Consider the following 25088-nt stretch of genomic DNA (forward strand, 5'->3'; position numbering starts at 1 on the left):
GACACATGTTTCAGTCTGTTCAGCCTGTTTACCTTGGTCAGTTCTCCTCTCAAACTCATGTAATTGTCTATTTTTGTTTCTAGTTGTAGTTTGTCCTTTCTGTGATTCACTTTAAAACTTTATATTTCCTTAAACTGCACTTTATCACAATTTCCCAGAGGATCTCTCCAAGTGACATTACTCATTCACGAAGTGTCATCACACAACTGTCGCTCTGCGATAGTTATGTCCCTAGTCAGTTGCACAATGTGTTAATCAAAGAAACACTGAAAAGGAAATTCTCCGAACTCCTCTTCCAATATCACTCTTGTCAGTGTGATTGTCCCAGATTATGCGAATATTGACATTTCACTAAATTTTCACAGTGCCTTTATTAAAAATTCCATTGAATTCCTGCTTATTGCAGTGATGGGCAATGAAATACTGTTCCGTGGTTTAAAACTGTTCTGCTGCTTGTGAACTTGGCAAGTAATAGCCAGAATTTACATTCAGACTTACTCTACTTCATGATCTGAGACCAAATGCTTTCTCTGTAAGGCCTTTGTTATCCATTATTGTTAGCGTTGCCCATTTTGCCTGAGTTTCTGCAAGGTTGTGAACCATTGAATATTTATGTTCCACCTTTTGTTCACCCTGTAACCACAATTCCCTGGTGATAAATCTCTTTTATCTCTGTCACAAATCCATCTACCTTGATGCAGAGACTTTGTCTATTAAAATAAAACAATTTACTCTTTCCCACAATTTCCCGTCACAAATCGATTTGCTGATGTACAGTTTTAGTTAAACTTTGTCCCATCTGTTCCTTTCTGTTGTCTTCAGCTACATTCCCATGCTGCTCTGATGCTTCACCTTTTCTCTTTGAATTTGGAGAGCTCCTTTCACCTGGACCCTGTCCCTGCGTCCTCTCTGTCAGTTTGAAGCCCTGTCCATAAACCTACTGACGTAATTGGCCAGCACACTGGTCCCAGCACGGTTCCAGTGGAACAATCTGAATGGATTTTTAAAAAAATCATGTATGGGATGTGGATGTCTCTGGCTGACTAGCCTTTATTGCCCATCCCTTGCTGCCCTTGAGCTCAGCAGCTGGCTCGCCCATTTCAGAGGGCAATTGAGAGGCAAACACTTTGCTGTGGGTATGTCCTGCAGACCACGTGAGAGTGAACTGTTGTCTTTCTCTGAAGGTCAAGTGTTTGGATTTTTATCAATACTTATTTATGGATGGTTAATTCCAATTTTTAAAAAGTATATTCATTTAAAATGCCACCATTTCAAAGGGTGGTATTCAAACCTGCCTCCCCTGAACATTAGCTGAAGTTTGGGATACATGCTCGAGCAATAATACCACTAGGCCATCACTTCGCCTGCTCACTGGTTGCTCATTCCTGACCAGTTATACCAGTGCATCATGAAGCAAAACCCGTTCTTCCGACACAATTGTGCGATGCTGCCATCTTCCTGCACTCTAGTGCTATCACTCAGTCTCTCTCCATGTGGTATCCTTCACTGTGAGGGTCTAATTACTCTGTCAGCGCCTCTCACTTTTGCATCTACTGCAGATCCTGAGCCAACAGAATTCTCCACTCTAAAGTAACGCAGCAGCACAGGCCATAGATGGAGACTGGGATTTTCCAGATCTCTGTGGAACTCAGTGCCATTCTCCACATGTAACCCTGACTGCATCAGTCTAATTTCCCATTCTGTCTATCTGTCTCCTGTAGGTACTCAGGAAGTTCCTGACTCAATAGACTTCCCAACTGCTGGGTGTATCGTCCATCGCCACATTGAAGATGGTTGGTCAGCCAGAGAGACAAAGTGCAGGGAGATCAGGAGCCTTCAATAAATCCTGCAGTGAGGTAAGATCATTCACAGTGCACAGAGCAGAGAGCAATGAGAGGGCTCCAAACATCAGCTAACAAGACATGACATGGATATAGGGCCAGAGGGGGAGTACGGTACAGACATACCCAGGCTCAGTCACTACCCCGACTGTAAGTTTTGTTGTACTAAGTCGGCACCGGGGTGTCACAGTTATCAATTCAGGCCTGTGCTGTCTTAGCGAACATCAGTACAACAGAGGGGAAAGCAGGCTTCCCATGAGTGGGTTGTAATGCTGACTGGGAACTTTCTGTACTGTGCTGTCCCTCCAACACTGTACCTATGTCACATCTTGTGGACCAAATATCTGACATCTCCCACATATCTGTTGCTCAAATTCCTGCTGACTGCTGAGGACCAGTAGTACAGTCATATCAAACTGACGACACATTCTCATTTCTCAATTGCACTATTACAGCTTCACTGAGTGATTGCCAGGAATATCCTCTCTCAATTCTGCAGTGATGTTTTCACTGATCAAAACATCCGCTCCTCTTCAAATGCCTCTCCTTCTCTTCTTCCTGAAGCATCTGTACCCCAGAACATTAACTTGCTTGGCCTATCCTTCCCTCAGCTGTACCTATGTAATTCCTGTGATATCCCAGTTCCATGTTCCTATCCATGCCGTGCATTCATCTGCCTTTCCTGTCAGCCATTTTATATCAGAGTAAATGCAGCTTAATACATCAGTTTTCCCTCATCGCCTGCTGTGCTCTTGCCTGCTTTGTCAATTGAAATGACTGTCTTGAAATTCTGATCCAGCCTCAACCTTCAGACTGTAGCCTGAGACCGTCCCCCTCACTGTGGACAACACCCTCACCTTTCATGTCATCTGGAAACCTACTAATGATACCTTCTGCTTTCACATCCAACTCATTAATGTACATAATAAACAGCAACGGTTGCTGCACAGATCCCTGTGGTACACCCGCTGGGCAAAGGTTTTCAATCACAAAACCAATCCTCCACCAATTTTGGATCCAATTTGCCAGCTTGCTTTGGATCCCATGGGCTCTTCCCATTTGGATGAGCCCTCCATGTGGGACCTTGTCAAAGACCTTAATGAACTCCATGGAACCCACATCATCTGCACTGCCCTTATCAATATTTTTAATTGTAATTTCAAAGAAAAATTAGCTGAATTCATCAGACAGATCTTCTCCTACCAAATCCGTACTGAGTATCCCTAATCGATCCCTACCTTTCCAATTATTGATTCAAATTGACCCTCACAATTGTTTCCAATAATTTCCCTCACACTGATGTTGGGCTATACACTCTAAATACCTGGCCTATCCCTGCTACCCTTCTTGAATTTCACCTGTGGCCAGCAAAGTATTAAATTTCTCTGCCAGGGCCCCAGCAATCTGCTCCCTTACCTTCCACAGCAGCCTAAGACACATTTCATTGGGCACTGGGGATTTCTACACTTTTTATGCCTGTGAAAACATTTAATACCTCCTCCTTATTGATCTTAACATGTTCTGGGACCACATCATTCCACTTAAATCCCCGGCGACAATGTCTTTCTCCTGTATGAATAAAGATGGGAAGTACTCATTGAAGACCTCACCTACTTTCTCTGGCTCCATGTACCGATTGTCCTCCTATAGCAGCCTGGGGTACATTTCATTGGGCTCTGGGGATTTCTCCACCTATTTATGCCTGTGAAAACATTTAATACCCCCTCCTTATTGATCTTACCATGTTCTGGAACCTCACCATCACGACTGAAATCCCCGGCTACAATGCCTTGCTCCTGTGTGAATACAGATGGGAAGTATTCATTGAAGACCTCACCTACATCCTCTGGCTCCATGCACAGATTAGCCCTTTGGTTTCTAACAGGCCTCGCTCTTTCGCTGGGAAGCCTCTTATGCTAACGATGGTGGTTTTTCCTCAGTTGTATCTGCCAAATGTACTTCATGACCATTGTTTGTCCCTCATTTTCTACAATCCCTTTGCCCTCTCTATACTTGTGAATGGCTTCTCCTGATTTTATTGAACTGGATTTTCTTTATCAAACTCACGATATCACTTGATCAGTATTCGCTGGAGTTGCTGCCTTTACTATTCACTCTTCAAGGAACACACTGGCCCCGAGTTTTCACAGCATCACTTTTAAATACTCCCACTTTCCTAATATCGACCCAACTGCAGGTAGTTCCTCCCTGTCTCTGTTTGCCAGATCCTGTCTAATGATCGCAATACTGAAAAGAGACTCAGTTGTGAGGGGGACAGACAGGAGACTGTGTGGCTGCAGAAGAGACCCCCGATGGTATGCTGCCTCCAGGGTGCCAGGGTCAAGGATGTCTCTGAGCGGTTACTGAACATTCTGAAGGGGAGGGTGAACATCCAGAGGTTATTGTGCACACCGGCCCATGTGACAGAGGTAGACAAAGGGATAGGCCCTTGTGAAATAAGTACAGGGAGTTAGGTAAGAAGTTAAAAAACAGGATATTGAGGTTAATGATCTCCAGATTACTCCCAGTGCCACGTGCCAGTGAGGATAGAATTAGAAAGATCGGCCAGATGGGTGTGGCTGAGGCGCTGGTATAGGGGGTAGGGTTTTCAGTTCTTAGGTCATTGGGATCTCTTCTGGGGTAGAGGTGACATGCACCAGGGGGATGGTTTGCACTGGAAGCAGAGAGGCACCAGTATCACTGGGAGGAGATCCGGCAGGATTTAAACTAGTTTGGCAGGGAGTTGAGACTCTGAATAAGAGAGGGGCCATCAACTAGTCAGGGGAAAATACATGAGCCATCGAAAGCAAGTTTCCTATCCAGGATATCTGGGCACAGTACAGGGAGGGAAAAGACTTCTGGTTTCAAAGGCATTAATTTCAACGCACGAGGTCTGACTGGTAAGGCAGACAAGTTCAGACCATGGATTCACTCTGGGGACTGGGATATTACAGCCATAACAGAAACATGGCTGAGAGAAGGGCAGGACTGGCAGTGTTCCAGGATACAGAAGCTACAAGCGTGACAGAAGAACAAGTAATTGAGTAGGGGAAGTTGTCCCTTTGATTAGGGAGGACAGAAAAACAGTGCTGAGAGACAATATTGTTGTTAAGTGGTCATCAAATGAGGCCATATTTTTAAAAGTTAGAAACAAAAAGGGGGTGGTCAGTCTGCTGGGATGGTGTTCTAGTCCCCCAAATAGCCAGCAGGTACGAGAGGAGAAAATGTGTAGTCAGATTGCAGGTACCTATAAAAATAATAGAGTAGTATTGGATGGAGATTTTAACTTCCCATGGATTGACTGGGTCACCCAGAGTGTAAAAGGACCATACGGGGTGGAATTTGTCAAATATGTCTAAGAATATTTCCTAAATCAAGATGTACAGGGCTCTATGCTACTCAGGTGGATGCAACACTGGACCTCCCTTCAGAAACCGAGGTCGGGCAAGTGACTGAATTGTCAGTCAGAGAGCACTTTGGGTCCAGTGACCACAACTGTCTTATTTTTAACATAGTTATGGAAAAAGATCAGACAGGTCCACAGATTAAGGTCTTAAACTGGAACAGGGCCACCATTGGGGCCATTCAACAGGATCGAGCAGGGGTTGATTGGATGAAGGTAAAAATCACACAACACCAGGTTAACATCCAGCTGTTTACACAGGAACCTTGATTATCTGAACGAGATGGGCGGGCAATAGTACATTCAGATAATTGGTTATTCGATTAATCGATTCCATGCCTTTCCTCTGGGACTCGGAGTTTTTGGTAATGTCTACTCCCCGTTGAGGTGACTCGACAGCAGCAAACCATGCGTGAGCCCTCATGCCCCGCCAACCCCCGAAAACACCCAGCTGCTCCGCCCTCACCCACACCTCAACATCGCCTCCCACCCGTTCTCAAACCCTTCCAACACCAACCCACGCCAGTCCCCCGCCACAAAAACCGCCCACCGCCACCCTCCACTTGCCACCCACCTCACCCCTAAACCCATCCATCATCACCCTGCGCCCGCCTCCAACAGAGTACCCCGCCCGCCCCAAACCCATCCAACACCACCCTCAGCCCACCTCCAACAGAGCAACCTGCCCGCCCATAAAATCATCCAATATCACCCTCCGCCCGCCTCCAACAGTTCACCCCCAAACCCATCCCACGCCGCCCCGCCTCCAAAACTGTCCAGCGCCACCCTCCACTTGCCACCCCACCCACCCCCAAACCCATCCAACACCACCCTCTGCCCGCCACCAACAGGGCACCCTGCCCACCCCAAACCCATCCAATATCACCCTCCGCCCGTCTCCAACAGTTCACCCCCAACCCCCAAACCCATCCAACACCGACCCACGCCGCCCCGCCTCCAAAACCGTCCAACGGCACCCTCACTTGCCACACACCCCGCCCCTAAACCCATCCAACATCACCCTCCACCCGCCACCAACAGAGCACTCTGCCTGCCCCCAAACCCATCCAACATCACCCTCCGCCCGCATCCAACAGAGCACCCCACCCGCCCCCAAACCGATCCAACATCACCCTCCGCCCGCCACCATCAGAGCACCCCGCCCGCCCCCAAACCCATCCAATATCACCCTCCGCCCGCGTCCAACAGAGCATCCCGCCTGCCCCCAAACCTTCCCTGTGAAACCACCTCCAAATCCCCACACCCATCCCAGTCTGGGTCATCTGTTTCAGATCAGGACATTGGTGTTTCTGTTACCTCTGGCACTCCGAGCAAATCTTCCTAATTGTGTCTATTCGTTCAGATCTCATCCTCTTCAGCCTCCTGAAACTTCTTCCTGCCATTGTAACCCTCCCTGTTTAGAACACAGCACAGTTTCTCTTGTAAACACATCTTTCTGGTGACCAAATCTTATTTATCCCTGTGTCACAAGTTATTGCTGATACTTTGACAATTCCAAAAAAAACTGTTATTGACTTTTTCCCAGAAATTGCTGTCACAGCCTAATTCACTGGTGTACAGTTTTAGTTTAACTCTGTCCCTTTCCCGTTCCCTTCTGCTTGTATTCAGTCACGTCCTTATGCTCTTCTGATGCTTCACCTTTTCTATTTGGATTTGGAAAGCTCCTTTCACCTGAACCCTGTCCCTGCATCCTCTCTGTCACTTTAAAGCCCTGTCCATAAACCTACCGACATGATTGGCCAGGACACTGCTCCCTGCAGTGTTGTTTTTATTTCACTCATGGGATGTTGCTGTCTCTGGCTGGCCAGCATTTCATGCCCACCCCCGAGCTGCCCTTGAGCTGAGTGGCTTGCTAGATCATTCCAGTGGGCAGTTGAGCGTCAACCTCCTTGCTCTGGGTCTGGATTCATATGTAGGCCAGACCGGCAGCACATAACAGATTTCCTTATTTAAAGGGTATTAAGCAGTCAGATGGATATCCCTGCTACCGGCATTAAATTCTGGATGAAGAGTCGAGTGAGAGTAACACTAGGCCATTGCCTAGCCCACTGAGAGCTCCCTCATCCCTCATCCTACTTTCTCTGGCAGCTCATTCCATACACATTGTCAGCTATTACAAGGGGGCATAGCTTTAAATTAAGGGGGGGGGGGGTAGGTATAGGACAGATGTTAGGGGTAGGTTCTTTACTCAGCGAGTCGTGAGTTCATGGAATGCCCTGCCAGTAGCAGTGGTGGACTCTCCCTCATTATGGGCATTTAAGCGGGCGTTGGATAGGCATATGGAGGATAGTGGGCTAATGTAGGTTAGGTGGACTTGGATCGGCGCAACATCGAGGGCCGAAGGACCTGTACTGCGCTGTATTCTTCTATGTTCTATGTTCTATGTACATACCACGTTCAGCTTGAAACTTTGCCCCTAATATCCCTTTTCAATCTTTTCCCTCACGCCTGTGCTTTCTAGTTTTGGACTCACCTAAACAGGAATAAGACCCTGGCTGTTTACCCTATCCATGCCCCTCACGATTTTATCAACCTCTATGGTCACCTCTCAGCATCCGATTCTCCAGTGAAAACAGCCTCAGTCTATTCAGCCTCAACCCTGGCAACATCTTTGCATCTTTTCTGAATCCTTTCAAGTTTCGCAATGTCATTCCAATAGCAGGGAGACCAGGACTGAAAGCAGAATTCCAGAAGTGGCTGAATGAATGTCCTGTACAGCCGCAAAATGACGTCACAACTCCTGTACTCAATGCACAGACCAATAAAGGCAAGTACACCAAACACTTTCTTCACTACCCTGCCTATCGATGATTTCACTTTCAAGGAACTATGAAACTGCACTCCAAGGTATCTTTGTTCAGCAACACTCCCCAGGACCTTCCCATTAAGTGTATAAGTCGCACCCTGATTTGCTTTTCCAAAATGCAGAACCTCACATATATCTAAGTTAAAATTCATTTGCCACTCCTCAGCCCATTTGATCAGAGTCTCATTGTACTCTCAGGTAACTTTGCTGTCCATTGCACCTCCAATTTTGGTGTCTATTGTAAACCTACTAACCATAGCTCCTATATTCACATAGAAATCATTTCTTTAAATGGCAAAAAGCAGTGGACCCAGCACCCAGCCTGACCGCATATTGCTCATCACAGGCTTCCAGTCCAAAAAGCACTGACTGCTCAGCAAGGTTAGAGCTCGTGGCATACAGGGAGAACTAACCATTTGGATACAGAACTGGCTCAAAGGCAGAAGACAGAGGGTGGTGATGGAGGGTTGCTTTTCAGACTGGAGGCCTGTGACTAGTGGAGTGTTACAAGGATCACTGCTGGATCCACTACCTTTCGTCATTTATATCAATGACTTGGATGTGACCATAGGAGGTATAGTTAGTGAGATGACACCAAAACTCAAGGTGTAGTGGATAGTGAAAAAGATGACCTCAGAGTACAATGGGATCTTGATCAGATGGGTGAATGGGCTGAGGAGTAGCATTTTGGGAAAGCAAATCTTAGCAGGACTTATACACTTAATGCTAACGTCCTGAGGAGTGTTACTGAACAAAGACCTTGGAGTGCACGTAGATAGGATAGTGAAGGCGGCATTCGGTATGCTTTCCTTTATCGGACAAAGTATTGAGTACAGGAGTTATGAGATCATCTTGTGGTTGTACAGGACATTGGTTAGGCCACTTTTGGAACGTTGCGTACAAATCTGGTCTCCCTCCGATTGGAAGGATGTTGTGAAACTTGAAAGGGTTCAGAAAAGATTTACAAGAACATTGCCAGGGTTGGAGGATTAGAGCTAGGCTGGGGGTTGAATAGAGATTGAATATACTGGGGCTGTTTTCCCTGCAGCGTCGGAGGCTGAGAGGTGATCTTATCTATGTATATAAAAACATGAGGTGCATGGATAGGATAAATAGACAAAGTCTTTTCCCTGGCGTGGGGGATCCCAGCACCAGAGGGCATAGGTTAATGGTATGAGGGGAAAGACTTTAAAGAGACTTGAGAGGCAACGTTTTCACACAGAGGGTGGTACGTGTATAGAATGAGCTGCCAGAGGAAGTGGTGGAGGCCATTACGATTGCAACATTTAAAAGGCAGCTTCATGTGTATATGACTAGGAAGGATATGGGCCGGGTGCTGACAGGTGGGACTAGATTGCATTGGGATATCTGATCAGCATGTACTGGTTGGACCGACGGGTCTCTGTTTCTGTGCTGTCCATCTATGACTCTTTGACCTTCCAGCCAATTCCGTATCCAAACAGCTAGTTCCGCCAGAATTCTATGGTGTTGAACCTGCTAACCAGTGTGTTATGTGAAACCTTGTGTCTTTCTCAAGTCCAAGTTAATGATTTCAATGCACAAAGCCATGCTGACTCTCCCTAATCATTTCCTGCTTTTCCAATGACATGTAAATCCTGTCCCTGAGAATCCCTTCCAACAACTTATCTGCCACTGACTTCAGGCTCACCGGTCGATAGTTTCCTGGCTTTTCCTTACCATCTTTCACAAATAATGGCACCAGTCTTCCAGCACCTCACCTGTGGCGATCGATGATACAAATATCGCAGCGAGGGGCCCAGCAAAAGCTTCCCTAATTACCCACAAAGTTCTGGGATACACCTGAACAGATTCCAGGGATTTATCCACCTTTATGCATTTTAAGACATCCAATACCTCCTCCTCTGTAATATGTACACTTGCCAAGTTATCACTATTTATTTCTCCAACTTCGCTAACTTCAATATCCCCTTTCAGTAAAAACTGACATGAAATACTTACAGAATCTCTCCCACCTCCTGCTGTTCCATAGACAGTCTTGTTGATCTTTGAGGGTCGCTATTCTCTGCCTAGTTATTCTTTTGTCTTTAGTGTACTGAAGGCAATGGGTTTAACAATTACAGTGTTTCATTGGAGTGAATTGCAGCTAATCGATGCGTGGTAAGCAGTTTGATAACTGAGTAATAGTGGAGTAATGGAGACGGATGATGGGAAGGGAGAGCTGGATATGGTCAGTGTACATGTGAAACCTAACACAGTGCTTTTGGGCGATGTTATCTCCTGGCTGTATGTAGGTGAGAAACAGGACGGACCAAGGATAGATCCTGGAAGAGACCAAATACAAGGAATTCAGAAAGGAAAGGGAGAGTGGAGATGGAGAAGGATTTTCCAGTGATGGTGAGGTCAAATATTAGGTTTTACCAGAATGGGAGAAAAGGACATAAACAGAAAAGACAGACAGACAGATCATGGAACAATATCTGTGAATTGGCAAGGTGAGGTGGGGTGGGGGGCAGTGACAAGCAGGAGGATGAGACAGAGATTTGGAATGTCCATGATTTAGCTACACTAGGGTAAATGGTCAAGATGACCTCTAATAAGGCTTGACAAGAGACTCTAAGAAATGCAAGTTTAGGACGATAATGAGGATCATCCTTGTGAGGCAGTTTAGCTCGGTGGGCTAGTGGAGAGGGAGGAAAGAAGCAGAGGCAGCTGATTGGATTGTCTCAATGTTATTGACAGAGAAACTCCATGTGCTCCTCACTCTTGTTATTGGAAGGGAGGATGGAGGAGACAGGATAATGGACATTTTTTTAATTTCCGAAACAATAAACAAAACCTGTGATAGTGATTCTAAAATTAAGTGATCAAACCTGTCGTAATTATCAAGAATATTAAAATATACAACTGAAGTTCAGGTTTGAATCCCAAATCGGTAGAGGGTGGCTCTGAAGTCAAGAAAAAAATAACTGGAATGAAGAATCTACTGTTTGCCATGGAACCATTGAGGATGTTTTTCTGCCATTGACAATGTCCTTGAGGGAAAGAAACCCAACAGTGGCCCATCAAATCACTCATTGTATTAATCACTGCACAGTCTCAACAAAGGAATGAAACTGGATGGACCACATTACATCTACCAATGCACTAGCAAAACCAACCACACAGTCAGTCCTCTTGACCCTGCAACTTCCGCCTCACTGTGGGCCAACAACAGCAGCAGAACTGCACTCCAGCCCAACCTGAAATCTCATGGCCTGATACCCCCACTCAACCATTAACATCAAGCCAGGGGAATCAACCCTGGTTCAATGGTGAATGCAGGAGGGCATGCCAGGAGCAGTACCAGGCATACCTAAAAATGAGGTGCCAACCTGGTGCAGCTACCAAACCTGCATGGCCAAACAGCACAAGCAACACCAAATAGAACTAAGTGATCCCATAACCAATGGATTAGACCTGAGTTCTGCAGTTCTGCCACATGTGGTCAAGAATAGTGATGGACAATTGAACAACTCACTGGAGGAAGTATCACAGATATCCCCACCCTGACCGATGGAGGGGTCTCACACATTCATGCAACAGATAAGAGGACAGCATTAGCAGTGATTTTCAGCCAGCAGTGCCAAGTGGATGAGCCTTCTCCATTGGTCCCTGACATCACAGATATGAATCGACTTGGTTGAAAACTCATTTCAAATCAGATCAAGAAATGGATAAGCAGTGTAAAGGTATGGGCCCTGCCAATATTCTGGCAATAATACTGTTGGCTGTGCTCCAGAACCTGCTGGCCACCAAGGCAAGTACTGCTCCAGCACTGGCACCTACTGACTTTGTGGAACATTGCTCAGGGATGTTCCAACACAAAAACACAGGGCAGATCCAACTCAGCCAATTCCCCTCCATCAGTCCACACTCGCTCAGCAGTGAAGGGATGGAAGGTGTCATCAACAGTGCTGTCAAACACCTGCTCAGCAATAACCTGCTCAGCGATGCCCAGTTTGGGTTCTGCCAGGGCCACTCAGTTCCTGAGCTTGTTACAGACTTGATTCACAAACTGACAAGCAGCTGAATGAGGTGAGGATGACAGGCCAGACCCCCTCCAAGACCACTATTTCAACTTCAGTGATATCACCTGACCTCACCACAGTCTCAGCTCATTTGCTGAAACTCTCATTCATTCCTTTTGTTAACTCTAGATTTCATTATCTAAACCCACTCCTGGCCAGCATCCCACATTCACCCTCCCGATAATCTCAAGAATATTGAAAACTCTACTGCCGAAGTGCTCACTTGTACCAAAACTTGCTGATCAATCAAAAGACTCCCATTTATAAGCAACAACAATTTACTTTCGCACCTTTGAATTAATTCCTGGCTGTAATCATTCCTATCTCCCTGCACCACACACCCTTTCATATCTCAATAACTCATTTTAATTCAGACTCTCAATGATGTGTTTATTTTTGAGTTCACCTGTGTGACTGTTTCTATAGACTCCAAGGGAACATGGTCTGGAATCCCCACTCTAACCCTCTAAGATCTACTTTCTTCCTTTAAGGCATTCTTGAAAAACTGCTTATTTGGCAATAGTTTTGGTCACTGGACACAATATTCTCCATCTGTAGCCTTATGTCAAAAGTTCTCAATAATATTTTTGTGAAATTAAAACCATGATGATTTGTACAGATATCTTCTACTCTTCAATATCGCTGAGTGAATAATCTGTAATGTCTCTTACCCAACCACGTTGTGGGAGCACCTTCACCATACAAACTGCAGCAGTACGAGGAAGTCAAACATCACCCGCTCCACAGGCAACAAGGCTTTGGCATTGATCACTGGTTTCTGTGGAACGAGAAATACACAGTTGATGTTTCAGGGAGTGCAATATGAATTACAGGGAATGAAAATGGTGCAGAATTTGATTGTCAGAAATTGAAGAAAATGCACTCGCTTATTGGAAAAAAGAATTCTTGACTGTCAAAGATATTGTGGAAAAAATAACCTGATAATGGAACAGCATATGGTCAGGAGCCAGGCAGCAGTGGACAATTCATTTACATTCCTGAAGAAGGGCTTATGCCCGAAACATTGATTCTCCTGCTCCTCGGATGCTGCCTGGCCTGCTGTGTTTTTCCAGCTCTACATTTTTCAATTCATTTACAAAATAGCTGTGAAAGTAATAGCAAAATACTATACAGAGCAAAAATACACCCATGAGAGACTGAGGAAGCTAGATAATGAACAAGTGGACATCAGAGAACGCAGAGGTGAACCAGAGCAGAGTTCACTTTTATGATCCCACAGTCAAAGATGTCTACCACAGAAACAGACTTCTTCGGTCCAAACTATGCCAACCAGAAATCCTAACCTAATCTATCTAAATTAAATCCTATCTGCCACTCCTCAGCCCATTGGCCCATCTGATCAATATCCCACTGTATTCTGAGATAACCTTCTTCATTGTCCACAATACCTCCAATTTTGGTGTCACCTGCAAACTTACTAACTATACGGCCTCTATTCACATCCAAATCATTTAAATGAATGACGAAACAAATCCAGAAAAAAAAATACATTTCTCTGGGTTTGAATGTGCTTTGTATAAATCCTGCCCTATGACTCTTTTTACCAGGGAAGGCTGTACATACACCCCTCTGAACTTTGCCCCCTACAAAGCTGGCGGCCGCGCACGTGTCCACTGAATCATTGCCCCGAATAAAGATGGCGGCGCTCACTCGGGCCGATTACTCAACGAGAATCGATGTTTCGGGCATAAGCCCTTCTTTCCTGAAGAAGGGCTTATGCCCGAAACATCGATTCTCCTGCTCCTTGGATGCTGCCTGACCTGTTGCGCTTTTCCAGCAACACATTTTCAGCTCTGAACTCCAGCATCTGCAGCCCTCACTTTCTCCCGATTACTCAACGAGGCATTTTCCCGTTTGCTGCAAAAACGGGACTGTAAGTTTCAAATTTGTATTTTCCGATGTGAACCAAATGATTGTAAAACCTCTCAGACCATACCAACACCATTTCCCTCCTGCTTCCTGCTGTTTATTTCTTTCCTTGCCGACAGCCCTCCGCGAACACACACTCCGAACATCCGCGCCCACCGCGAGGATGATCACGTGGTATAGTCTAGTCCTGCCCTCATTCACTAATTGGTCAGAGGACCAACTGCCCCGCCAGGTCCTCCAGCTCCTCCCCTGCCTATGCATTGGTCTGCCGCTGACATCAATCACTTCTTCGGTCCAAACTGTCGATGACAACCAAGGCCGTCCTGCCCTTCGAGCCTGCTCTACCATTCAATAAGATCATGGCTGATCATTTTGTGGATGCAGAACCATCTAAATTAAATCCTATCTGCCACTCCTCAGCCCATTGGCCCATCTGATCAATATCCCATTGTATTCTGAGATACCTTTCTTCATTGTTCACAATACCAACTGTTGGCTGGAGCTTGCGCACTGCTGCTTCGTGGCTTTTGTTGCTGTTTCTCAGTTACAAGAGTGAGGGACAAAGTTAAAAATCACACACCCACCTGATGAAGGACCAGCAAAGTCGTGCTTCCAAATAAACCTGTTGGACTATAACCTGGTGTTCTGTGAATTTTAATTTTGTCCATCCTAATCCAACACCAGCACCTCCAAGTCCGAGTGAGGGAGGAATGCATAACATAAGAACAAAAGATCTTGGAAAAGGAGAAGGCCGTCCTGCCCTTCGAGCCTGCTCCACCATTCAATAAGATCATGGCTGATCATGGCTGATCATTTTGTGCATGCAGAACCATTTACCCACGTTCTCACCGTATTCCTTAATTAATTATTTCTTTTTTAAAAAAACTAACTTAGCTTTAAAAACGTTCATTGAACTAGCACCAACTACTTCCCTGGGCAATGCACTCCATCGAGGTCAAGATGTTCCTTCTCAATTCACTCCTACATTTGCTGCCTCTAACCTTGTGGTGATGCCCTCTTGTCCTAGCTTCACCTGCCAGTGGAAACATCCTCTCTACTTATATTTTATTCATTCCATTTATTATTTTATATCTTTCTATTCTTCTGAATTCCAATGAATATAATCCCAATCTATCCAGTCTCTGTTAAGCCAAACCCCTCACCTCCGGAATCAACATAGTTAACCTCCTCTGCACCCCCCTCTAGTGCCAGTACATTCTTGAGCACGTAAGGAGATAAAAACTGCATGCAGTACTCCAGGTGTGGCCTCACCAGCACCCACTATAGCTAGAACATAACCTCTGCTTTTAAACACAATCCCTTCAGCAATGAAGGACAAAATTCCATTTGCCTCTGAACTGATTGTTATACCTGGTGACCAACCCTCCTGCAGAAGGATGTTCAGGTGTCTCGGCATAGCAAATAATGTAACTTTTTTAAAATTCAATTAATAATCTTTTTATTAATGTTACTCCAATCAAAGAGTATGACTTCACATTTATGAACATAATATTCCACTTGCCAAACCATTGCCCACTCACACAATGTATCTATGTTCCTCTGCAAAGTTTGCCAGTCCTCAGCACACTTTGTCCTGCTACTCATCTCAGTCTCATATGCAAACTTTGACACCCTACATGTGGTCCCCAACTCCAAATCATCTGTTTCAATTCTAAATAATTGCAGTCCTAACACTGATCCTAGAGGCATACAACTAGTTACTGATTGCCAGTAAATAAGGTTTATTTACCCCACTCTTTGCTTCCTGTTAGTCAACCAGTCTTCTATCCATGCTAATACTCTATCCCATGCACCCTTAGATAATGCAACAGCCACTTGCATGGCACCTTGTTGAAGGCCTTTTGGAAATCTGTGTACACCACATCCACTGGGTCCCCGTTGTCCACCTTGTTCGAAATGTCTTCATAGAATTCCAAACGATTTGTCAAGCATGACCTGCCTTTCATGAATCCATGCTCTGTCTGCCCAATGGGACAATTTCTATCGAGATTCCCTGCTATTTCTTCCTTGATAATAGACCCAAGCATCTTTCCAACTACAGAGAATAAACTAACTGGTGTAGAATTCCCTCTCTTTTGTCCACCGCCTTTTCTTACAGTCCTTCCTTTTCACTGGAATATGCCTTTGCTGAGCACTTCCTAAAATGTCTTTGAAAATCTTTCACTGCTCATCAACTGTCCCACCATAAAATCTTTGTTTCCAGTCTACTTTGTCCAGGTTCTCCCTCATTCTATTTTAGTTCCCCGTGTTCAAGCACAGGACCAAGATTTTATCTTCACACTCTCCATATGTATTCTAACTTCAACCATACAGTGATCACTTCTTTTAAGAGGATCCCTAATTGTGAGGTCATTAATTATTCCTGTCTCATTGCACAGGGGCCAGATCTTGGATAGCTTGCTCCTTCTCGGTTACATTTCATACTGTTCAAAAAAACTATCATGGATACACTTAATGAACTCCTCAAGGCTACCCTGACTGAGCTGGTTCGAACTTTCTACATGTAGATTACAATCACCCATGGTAATAGACATGCCATTTTTACAGGCATTAGTTATTTCTTTGTTTATTGCCAATCCAAATGTGATGTTATTATTTGGCCTACACACTGCGCCTATCAGTGACTTTCTTGTTAGAATTTTGAAAGCATCACTCCTGTTTCTCCTAATGTACAGCAATAACAACAACTACTTGCTTTGTATGGAATCTTTCACAATGGCAAATCTCCTGAGGTGCTTCATGGATGATCAAAACATTGATTAAGGAGAATTATTTTAAAATACATCTTAAAAGAGGATAGAGAAGGTTAGGGAGGGTTTTCCACAGACTTCTGACCTTGACAGCTCCAATTGTGGAGTGATGCAGGTGGGGTGGGTTGAAAAGGGAACGTGCAAAGGGGAAATGGAGGAGCGTAGGGCAGTGCATAAGGTCTTAAGGATAGAGGAGGTTCCAGACTGAGTCTGTTTGTCATAGACAGTATGGCTGCCTCATGGAATTTGAAGCACCGCAATGGGCCCATGCATGTCATGTTAGTCAAGGATAGTATAACGGTGGCTGAGAGAACATTTGATGAGGACTTGTCTACTGAAGTAGTGTGGGCTGAGGTTAGAAACAGGAGAGGGGAGATCACACTGCTTGGATTTTTTATAGGCCACCACAGAGTTCCAGGGAGGGGGAAGAGAGGATTAGCAAAATTACTCTGGGTAGGAGTGAAATTAACATGGTGGTCATTATGGGGGACTTTAACTTCCCCAACATTGACTGGAAATGCTATAACTCTAGTACGTCGGATGGATCAGTTTTTGTCCAATGTGTACAGGAGGGTTTCCTGACATAGTATGTCGAAGGGTCGACAAGAGGGGAGGCCACATTGGATCTGGTGCTTGGTCATGAACCGGACTAGGTGTTTGATTTAGTTGTAGGTGAGCACTTTGGAGAGAGTGATCATAATTCAGTTATGTTTAGTTTAGCGATGAAAAGGGATAGGTACATGCCACAGGTGAAGACCTATCGATGGGGCAGTGGCAATTATAATGCAATTTAGCAAGAATTAGGATGCATAGGTTGGGGTAGCAAAATGCAATGGATGCAGACAATGGAAATGTGGAGCTGGTTTAAGGAACAGATATTGCGTGTCCTTGATAGGTATGTCCCTGTCAGGCAGGGGGGAAGTGATAAGGTAAGGGAACTGTGGTTTACCACAGAAATTGCATCTCTTGTTAAGAAGAAGTAGGAGGCTTATGTGTTGATGAGACAAATGGTACAGATGAGGTGATGGAGACTTACAGATCAGCTAGGAAGGATTTAAAGAGAGTTAAGAAGAGCAAAGAGAGGACACAAGCGGTCTTTAGCGAATAGAATAAAGGAGAACTCTAAAGCTTTCCATAGGTATGTGAGGAATAAAGGATAGGGTAGGAATAGGGCCAATCTAAGACAGACGTGGGAAGTTGAGTGTGGACACTGTGGAAATCGGAGAGGTGCTAAACGAACATTTCTCATTGATTTTCACTCAGGAAAATTAGAATATTGTAGATAATAATGAGGTAGAAGATGTTAGACTAGAAAGGATTGAAGTTAGTTACGAACAGGTGTTATCAATTCTAGAAGGATTGAAAGTAGACAAGTCCCCTGGGCTAGATGGGATTTATCCGTAGATTGTCTGGGAAGCTATGGAGAAGATAGCAAAGACTTCAGCTTTGATATTGAGTTGTCATTGCCTGTAAGTTCAGTACCAGAGGACTGGATGATTGCAAATGTTATGCCCTTGATCAAGAAGGGCAGTAGAGATGACCCAGGTAATTATATACCAGTGAGCCTTACTTCTGTTGTAGGAAAGGTTTTGGAAAGGATTATAAGAGACACTATTTGTAATCATCTGGCAAACAACAATATGATTTCAGATCATCAATATGGTTTCGTCAAGGGCAGGTCGTGTCTCACAAACCTCATTGAGTTTTTTGAGATGATGACCAAGCATATAGATGAGGGTAGGGCAGTTGATGTGGTATACATGGACTTCAGTAAAGCATTGGTAAGGTTCCACATGGTAGGCTGTTAGAGAAAATGCAGTGACATGGAATTGAGTGTGATTTATCAGTTTGGATTAGAAACTGGCTTTCTGAAAGAAGGCAGTGAGTGGTGGATGATGGAAAATAATCTGCCTCCAGTGCGGTTATTTGTGGTGTGCCACAAGGATCTGTTTTGGGGTCACTGCTGTTTGTCATTTTTATAAAAGTCTTAGACGCAGGCATAGGTGGATGGATTAGTAAATTTGCAGACGACACGAAAGTCGGTGGAGTCGTGGACAGTGTGGAAGAATGTTACAGGTTGCAGGGGGACTTGGATAAACTGTAGAATTGGGCTGAATGGTGGCAAATGGAGTTCAATGCAGCTAAATGTAAGGTGATGCACTTTGTGAAGAATAACAGGAAGGCAGAGTACTGGGTCAATGGAAAGATTCTTGGTAGTGTAGATGTGCAGAAGGATGTTGGAGGCCATATACATAGATGCCTGAAAGTTGCCACCCAGGTGTACAGTACTGTTAAGGCGGCATACAATGTGTTAGGTTTCATTCATAGATGGCTTGAGTTCTGGAGCCGCAATATCATGCTGCAACTATACAAAACACTGGTGTGGCCATATTTGGAATATTGTGTGCAGTTCTGGTACCCATATTTCTGGAAGGATGTGGAAGCATGGGAAAAGGCGCAGAGGATATTTACCAGGATGTTGTGTGGTCTGGAGGGAAGGTCTTATGAGGAAAGGTTGAGAGACTTGAACGTGTTCTCATTGGCAAGAAGGCTAAGAGGGATTTGATAGAGACATACAAGATGATCAGAGGCTCAGATAGGGTAGACAGTGAAAGTCTTTTTTCCTAGGATGATGACATTAGTGTGTATGAGGGGCACATCTACAAATTGAGGGGTGATAGATTTAAGACAGATGTCAGAGGCAGGTTCTTTACTCAGAGTGGTTAGGGCATGGAATCCACTACCTACTAATGTAGTTAACTCAGCCATATTAGTGAGATTTAAACAATCCTTTAGATAAGCACATGGGTGATTTCAGGATAGTGTAGGGGGATGAGCTGAGAATAGTTCACAGGTTGGCGCAACATCAAGGATCGATGGGCCTGTTCTGTGCTGTATTGTTCTCTGACTATTGTGCTACAAGAGATTTTTACCGTCTTAAACATAGTGATGGATCTTGTATTGTGGGCTTACGAAGTGTCACTGATCTCTACCAAACATGTACGAGGTCGAGAATGCTGCCTGACCTGCTGCGCTTTTCCAGCAACACATTTTTCAGCTCTGATCTCCAGCATCAGCAGTCATTACTTTCTCCATGTACGAGGTAGTCAGGGCAATAATAAGAGGCTGCAACAGGAGGGGGACAGCTTCATACAAAACCCGACTCCTTCTCAACTGTTTTCACCACAAAAACCGAGCGCCTTCCAGAAAAGCACCTCTACATCCCACCACTTTGCCCCACAATCGTGGTATCTGGCTGTGCGCTAAGAGGAGTGCAACAGTCTGTACTGGGACCCTGAAACGCTTGGTAAAGAGTCAAATAATCTGAGCATTGAGACCCCCACCACATTGCATGCATTTTCTCTTGTTTTCACTCTGTTCCTGACTTCCCTTGGTTTTCCTAATGAACTTGTTAAAAGTTGTTATTACACACACCTACACAAGCTGTGAATTGAACCCAGGCCTCTCGGTCCAAGATTCGGGATATTTTCACCGCGTCACACAACATCGACTCGAACTTCCTTTGTCCCTTGCCTGCTAAGTCACGCCTGAATCAACTCTGCAATTGGGAGGAAGGGGCGGAACAGGAGGACCGTGTAGCGGCCAGTCCTCTAACCAGAGTGAATGAGGAGAGGGGCCAAAGCATTCTCGGGAGTGAACGCTTCAAGATTGGTCAGAGAGCAAACTATTTTGCAGGATTGATCATTCTCACGACATAGTGGAACATTAAACGTCTCTCATAAGTCAATTTGAGAATTTAAAAAAATACTGTAGTTGAAATGTAAATCTGATAACGTACATATTTCCAATCGATTTACACTACTCGAGTAAGAAACTTCTTTTCAAACTCCCAGAACGATTGGTAATTTACTTACCTGGCTGGTATGGTTGATTTGGACCAGACAATTTACGTGTGAGACATCTCTATGATTATAACTCGACAAAGCAATTGTTAATGACTAATATTTTACCCATCAGTCTGTGCAGATATGAATATTCTCTATAAACTCACTGATAACCTCTGACGCACGCGCAGTTTGGTTTCTATGCAGAACATGCGCAGTGTCACATTGGTCAGGACATAGAGAGACATGGAGCTGCTTCCCCGGCAGCGGCTGCGATCGGCTTCAGAGAGCGGCGCCCAGAGCCGATGTGTGGGAGCCTCGCTGGGAGAAAGGAGCGGAGAGAATTCACAAGTCCCGGGTAAAGAGGTGGCGGTCTCTGATCAGGGAAACGGCCGCCATTTGTTTGAGGGAAGAGGGAGCGCGGGCCTCAGGGCCGCCATCTTGAGAAGGTCAAGGTGCAGGAGGGCGGGGCTCTCGGGGTCTGTAGAACAATCAGAGGAAAGGGAAGACCCATTGTTGTTGATTCATTCCACGAACACAGCGTCACTGGGCGATCCCGCAGGAATATCCTCTCTCAGTCCTGCTGTGATGTTTCACCCAATCAGAACCAGCAGCTCTCCTCCTCTCTCAGCTCCCCTTCTGTCCTTCCTGCAGCATCTGTCCCCTGGAACATTGAGCTGCCTGTCCTGTCCCTCTCTCAGCTGTTGTTTCTGTAATACCTGTGATATCCCAGTCCCATCTTAGATTACTTCACTAAAGACAGGAATGCACCCGATGGATTTTTCTTAACATCAGCAATTGTTTAATATTCACTTACAGGTTTTTCATTACATCTTTTTTGAAGCATTTAATTCACATTTAATCATTTGCAATGGTGGGATTTGAACATGTGTCCAGAGAACATTTGCTGAGTTTCTGGATAAATTGTCACACAATAACGCCCCTAGGCCATCACTTCGCCTGCTCACAGGTTCCACATCCCAGTGCAACATGAATCAAAACCCTTTCTTCCTGCACAATTGTTTAATCCTGCACTGTGGTGATATCACTCAGGATCTCTCCATGTGGTATCCCTCATTGTGTGGGTCTAATTCCTGTCTCTGTCAGCGTTTCTCACTCTTGCAGCTACTCCAGATTCTGAGCCAACAGAACTCTCCACTCTAGAGAGATGAGGCAGCACAGGCCAGGATTGGAGACTGGGATTTTCCAGATCTCTGTGGGGCTCAGTGCCATTCTACATGCATAACCTTCACAGCATCAGTCTCATTTCCCATTCTGCCTATTTCTGTGTTTTCTACAGGTACTCAGGGAGTTCCTGACTCAATAGACTTGCCAACTGCTGGTTGGGAAGATGGTTGGTCAGCCAGAGAGACAAAGGTCAGAGAGGTCAGAAGCCTTCAATAAATCCTGCCGCCAGGTAAGATCATTCACAGTGCACAGAGCAGGGAGCAATGAGTGGGCTCCAAACATCAGCTAACAAGACATGACATATAAGATAAAAAAAAAGGGAAAAAAAAACAGAAGTTCCCGTTTTGATTTCCTGAAAAACCAAAGGGAAAAAAAAACAAGACATGACATAGACATAGTGCTGGAGGGGGAGCATAGTTCAGACACACCCCAAGCTCAGGCACCACCTTTACTTTAAGGTTTGTTTTGTACTGAGACAGCATCGGGAATTTCCAGTTTCAATCCAGGCGTGTGCTGATTTGGTGAGCAACGGGACAACAGAGGGGAAAGGCAGGTCTCCCACGAGAGGGTGGTAATGCTTCCTGGGATCTTTCTATTTCCTATTCCCTCTCCAATACTGTATCTGTGGCTTGTCTTGTGGACCGGTGTCTTCAATCATTCTAACTTCTATAACAGTTGCTATATCTGTCATCTCCTCCCCTCTCACCAATCACTTCACATATTTGAAAACCTCCAGTCCAGGCAACCATCCATATCGCTGTAACTTGCTTCAGTCTCTACAACATGCCTTTTCTCGATAGTCTCCTTCTCCAACAACTGGAGACATAGGGTCTGTTTCTGTGCTGCATGACTCTTCGGCTGAGGTTTCCTAAATGGAATGAGTCGGAATTGCCTGTGTTTGGCTCATATCCCTTCAAATCTTCTCCTCTCCATGTACCTGCCCGAGTGTCTTTTCCATGTTGTAATTGTACTTGTATTTACCATTTCCTTTGGCAGTCCATTCCATCTATGCACCATCCCCTGTGGAAAATGTTGCCCCTCAGCTCCCTCTTTAAATCCTTGCTCTCTCACCTCACGTTTATACCCTCGAGTTTTGGACTCACCTACCCTTGGCTATTCACCTTATGTCGGCCCTTCAAACCTTTCCTATTCCTATTCTAATCCAAATGTCTTTTAAACATTGTAATTGTCCCCATGTTCACCCCTTCCTTGGGAAGTTCATTCCACACACAATACACCGTCTGTGTAACAATGTGTCCCTCATGTCTTTTTTTTAAATGTCTCTCCTCTTACACTTAGAAATGTAGCTCCTAGTCTTGAAACTCCCCTGTCCATGGGAAAAGACAACTCCCATTAACTCTATCTATCCCCCTCATTATTTTATAAACTTCTATGAGGTCATCTGTCAACATTCAGGTTTCAATGAAAAAATGAGCTGAAAATGTGTTGCTGAAAAAGCACAGCAGGTCAGGCAGCATCCAAGGAACAGGAGAATCGACGCTTCGGGCATGAGCCCTTCTTCAGGAATGAGCCCTGAAGAAGGGCCCTTCCTGAAGAAGGGCTCATGTCTGAAACGTCGATTCTCCTGCTCCTTGGATGCTGCCTGACCTGCTGCGCTTTTCCAGCAACACATTTTCAGCTCTGATCTCCAGCATCTGCAGTCCTTACTTGCTCCTTCAATGAAAAAATACCAACCTATCCAGCCTTTCTTTATAACTGAAGCCTTCCATACCCAGCCACATCCCAGTAAATCTCATCTGAACCCTCTCCAGCTTAATAATATCCTTCCGATAACTGGGCGACCAGAACTGGACACAATATTCCAGAAGAGGACTCACCAATGGCCTGTATAATCTCAATGCGACTTCCCAACTCCTTTCTCCAAAAGACTGAGTAATGAAAGCAAGTGTGGCAAGCCCCTTTTTTTTAACCATCCTGTCTCTCCATGTTGCAACCTTCAAAGAATTATGTACATGAACCATGAGGTCCCTCTGTTCTACAACACTACCGAAGGTCCTACCATTAATTGTATAAGCCCTGCCCGTGTTTGTTGTACCAACTGCATTACCTCGCATTTATTCAGATTGAACTCCATCTACAGTTTTTCAGCTGTTCACGCATTTTATCAGGATCCCCTTGTAATCTCAGAAAACCTTCTTCACTGTCCACAATGCCACACCCTCCAGTCTACCTGTCTATCACACATAGCTCTCTATGGTAGAAATATCTCTGCGAGGGGCCCTACAATTTCTTCACCAGCTTCCCACAATGTCTTGAGATACATTTCATCAGGTCCTGGGGATTTATCTACCTTTGTGTTTTAAAACCTCCAGCACCTCCTTTCCTATAATGTGGACTCATTTCAAGACATTGAGTCATAGAGATGTACAGCACGGAAACAGGCCCTTCGGACCAAGTATCTAGTCACATCTAGAATTTTGCCAATATCCCTCTGAACCCCCCCCCCATCATATACCCATCCACATGCCTTTTAAATGTGTTTCTATCAGCCTTCACTATTTGCTCTGGCAGCCTATTCCATACACTCTGCGGGAGCCAGTTATCCTTTAGATCCCTTTAAAAAGTTTTCCTTGCACTTTAAATCTTTGCCCTGTCGGTTTGGAATCCCTCAACCTTGGGAAAAGATCTTGTCTATTGGCCCTATCAATGAGCATCATGATTTTAGACACCTTCAGCAGGTAACTCCTCAGCTTCCCATGTTCAAGTGAAAACAGCCCCAGCCTATTCAGCTTTTCCCTGTAGCAGAAACCCTCCAAGCCTAGCAACATTCTTGGTCATTTCTTCTGAACCCTTTCATGTTCCACCACATCCATCCGATGGCATTGAGACCAGATTGCACAGTGTTCCAATAATAGTCAGGACAAACACTGTTTAGTTCCCTGAGTGCCCCAGGCCTTATCCACAGTAAGTTACAAATTGAAATATTTGTTTTGGATCTTGTAGTTTCACACATCGTTGGCTTCTTTGATCATGAAGGATACCGGTTTTGTCCCTTACTCTTCTTTTTCCCTTAACACACTTGTAGAATCTCTTTGGATTCTCCTTAACTTTCTTTGCCAAAGCGATCGCGTGTCCCCTTTTTGCATTCTTGATTTCCTTCCTAAGTGTTTTTCTACAGCCCCGATGCTCCTGAAGGGATTCACTTGAGTCAGCCAGTTATATCTGACATGTGCCCCCTTTTGTTTCTTGACCAGAGCCTCGAGAGTTAACCAGTGTTTCCTAATTCAGTCAGCATTAAGCTGCACACTAACAG

The 25088-nt window shown here is 44.9% G+C and overlaps 1 long non-coding RNA gene across 1 annotated transcript in view; it reads right to left on the reverse strand.

Moving 5' to 3' along the window:
• The window catches only part of LOC148136024 (uncharacterized), an 85783-nt gene extending 71635 nt beyond the window's left edge, over positions 1 to 14148 (reverse strand). The window contains exons 1-2 of the long non-coding RNA XR_015754702.1: positions 14078 to 14148; positions 12792 to 12898 (exon numbers count right to left, since the gene is read on the reverse strand). This is a non-coding gene — a long non-coding RNA (uncharacterized LOC148136024). The remainder of the gene's footprint in view (positions 1 to 12791; positions 12899 to 14077) is intronic.
• Positions 14149 to 25088: the final 10940 nt, after the last annotated feature.

Source organism: Chiloscyllium plagiosum, unplaced genomic scaffold, assembly GCF_037043375.1.
Source record: "Chiloscyllium plagiosum isolate Xiang-an unplaced genomic scaffold, Cpla_swu_hap1 HiC_scaffold_47, whole genome shotgun sequence".
In the NCBI taxonomy this organism is placed as follows: domain Eukaryota; kingdom Metazoa; phylum Chordata; class Chondrichthyes; order Orectolobiformes; family Hemiscylliidae; genus Chiloscyllium; species Chiloscyllium plagiosum.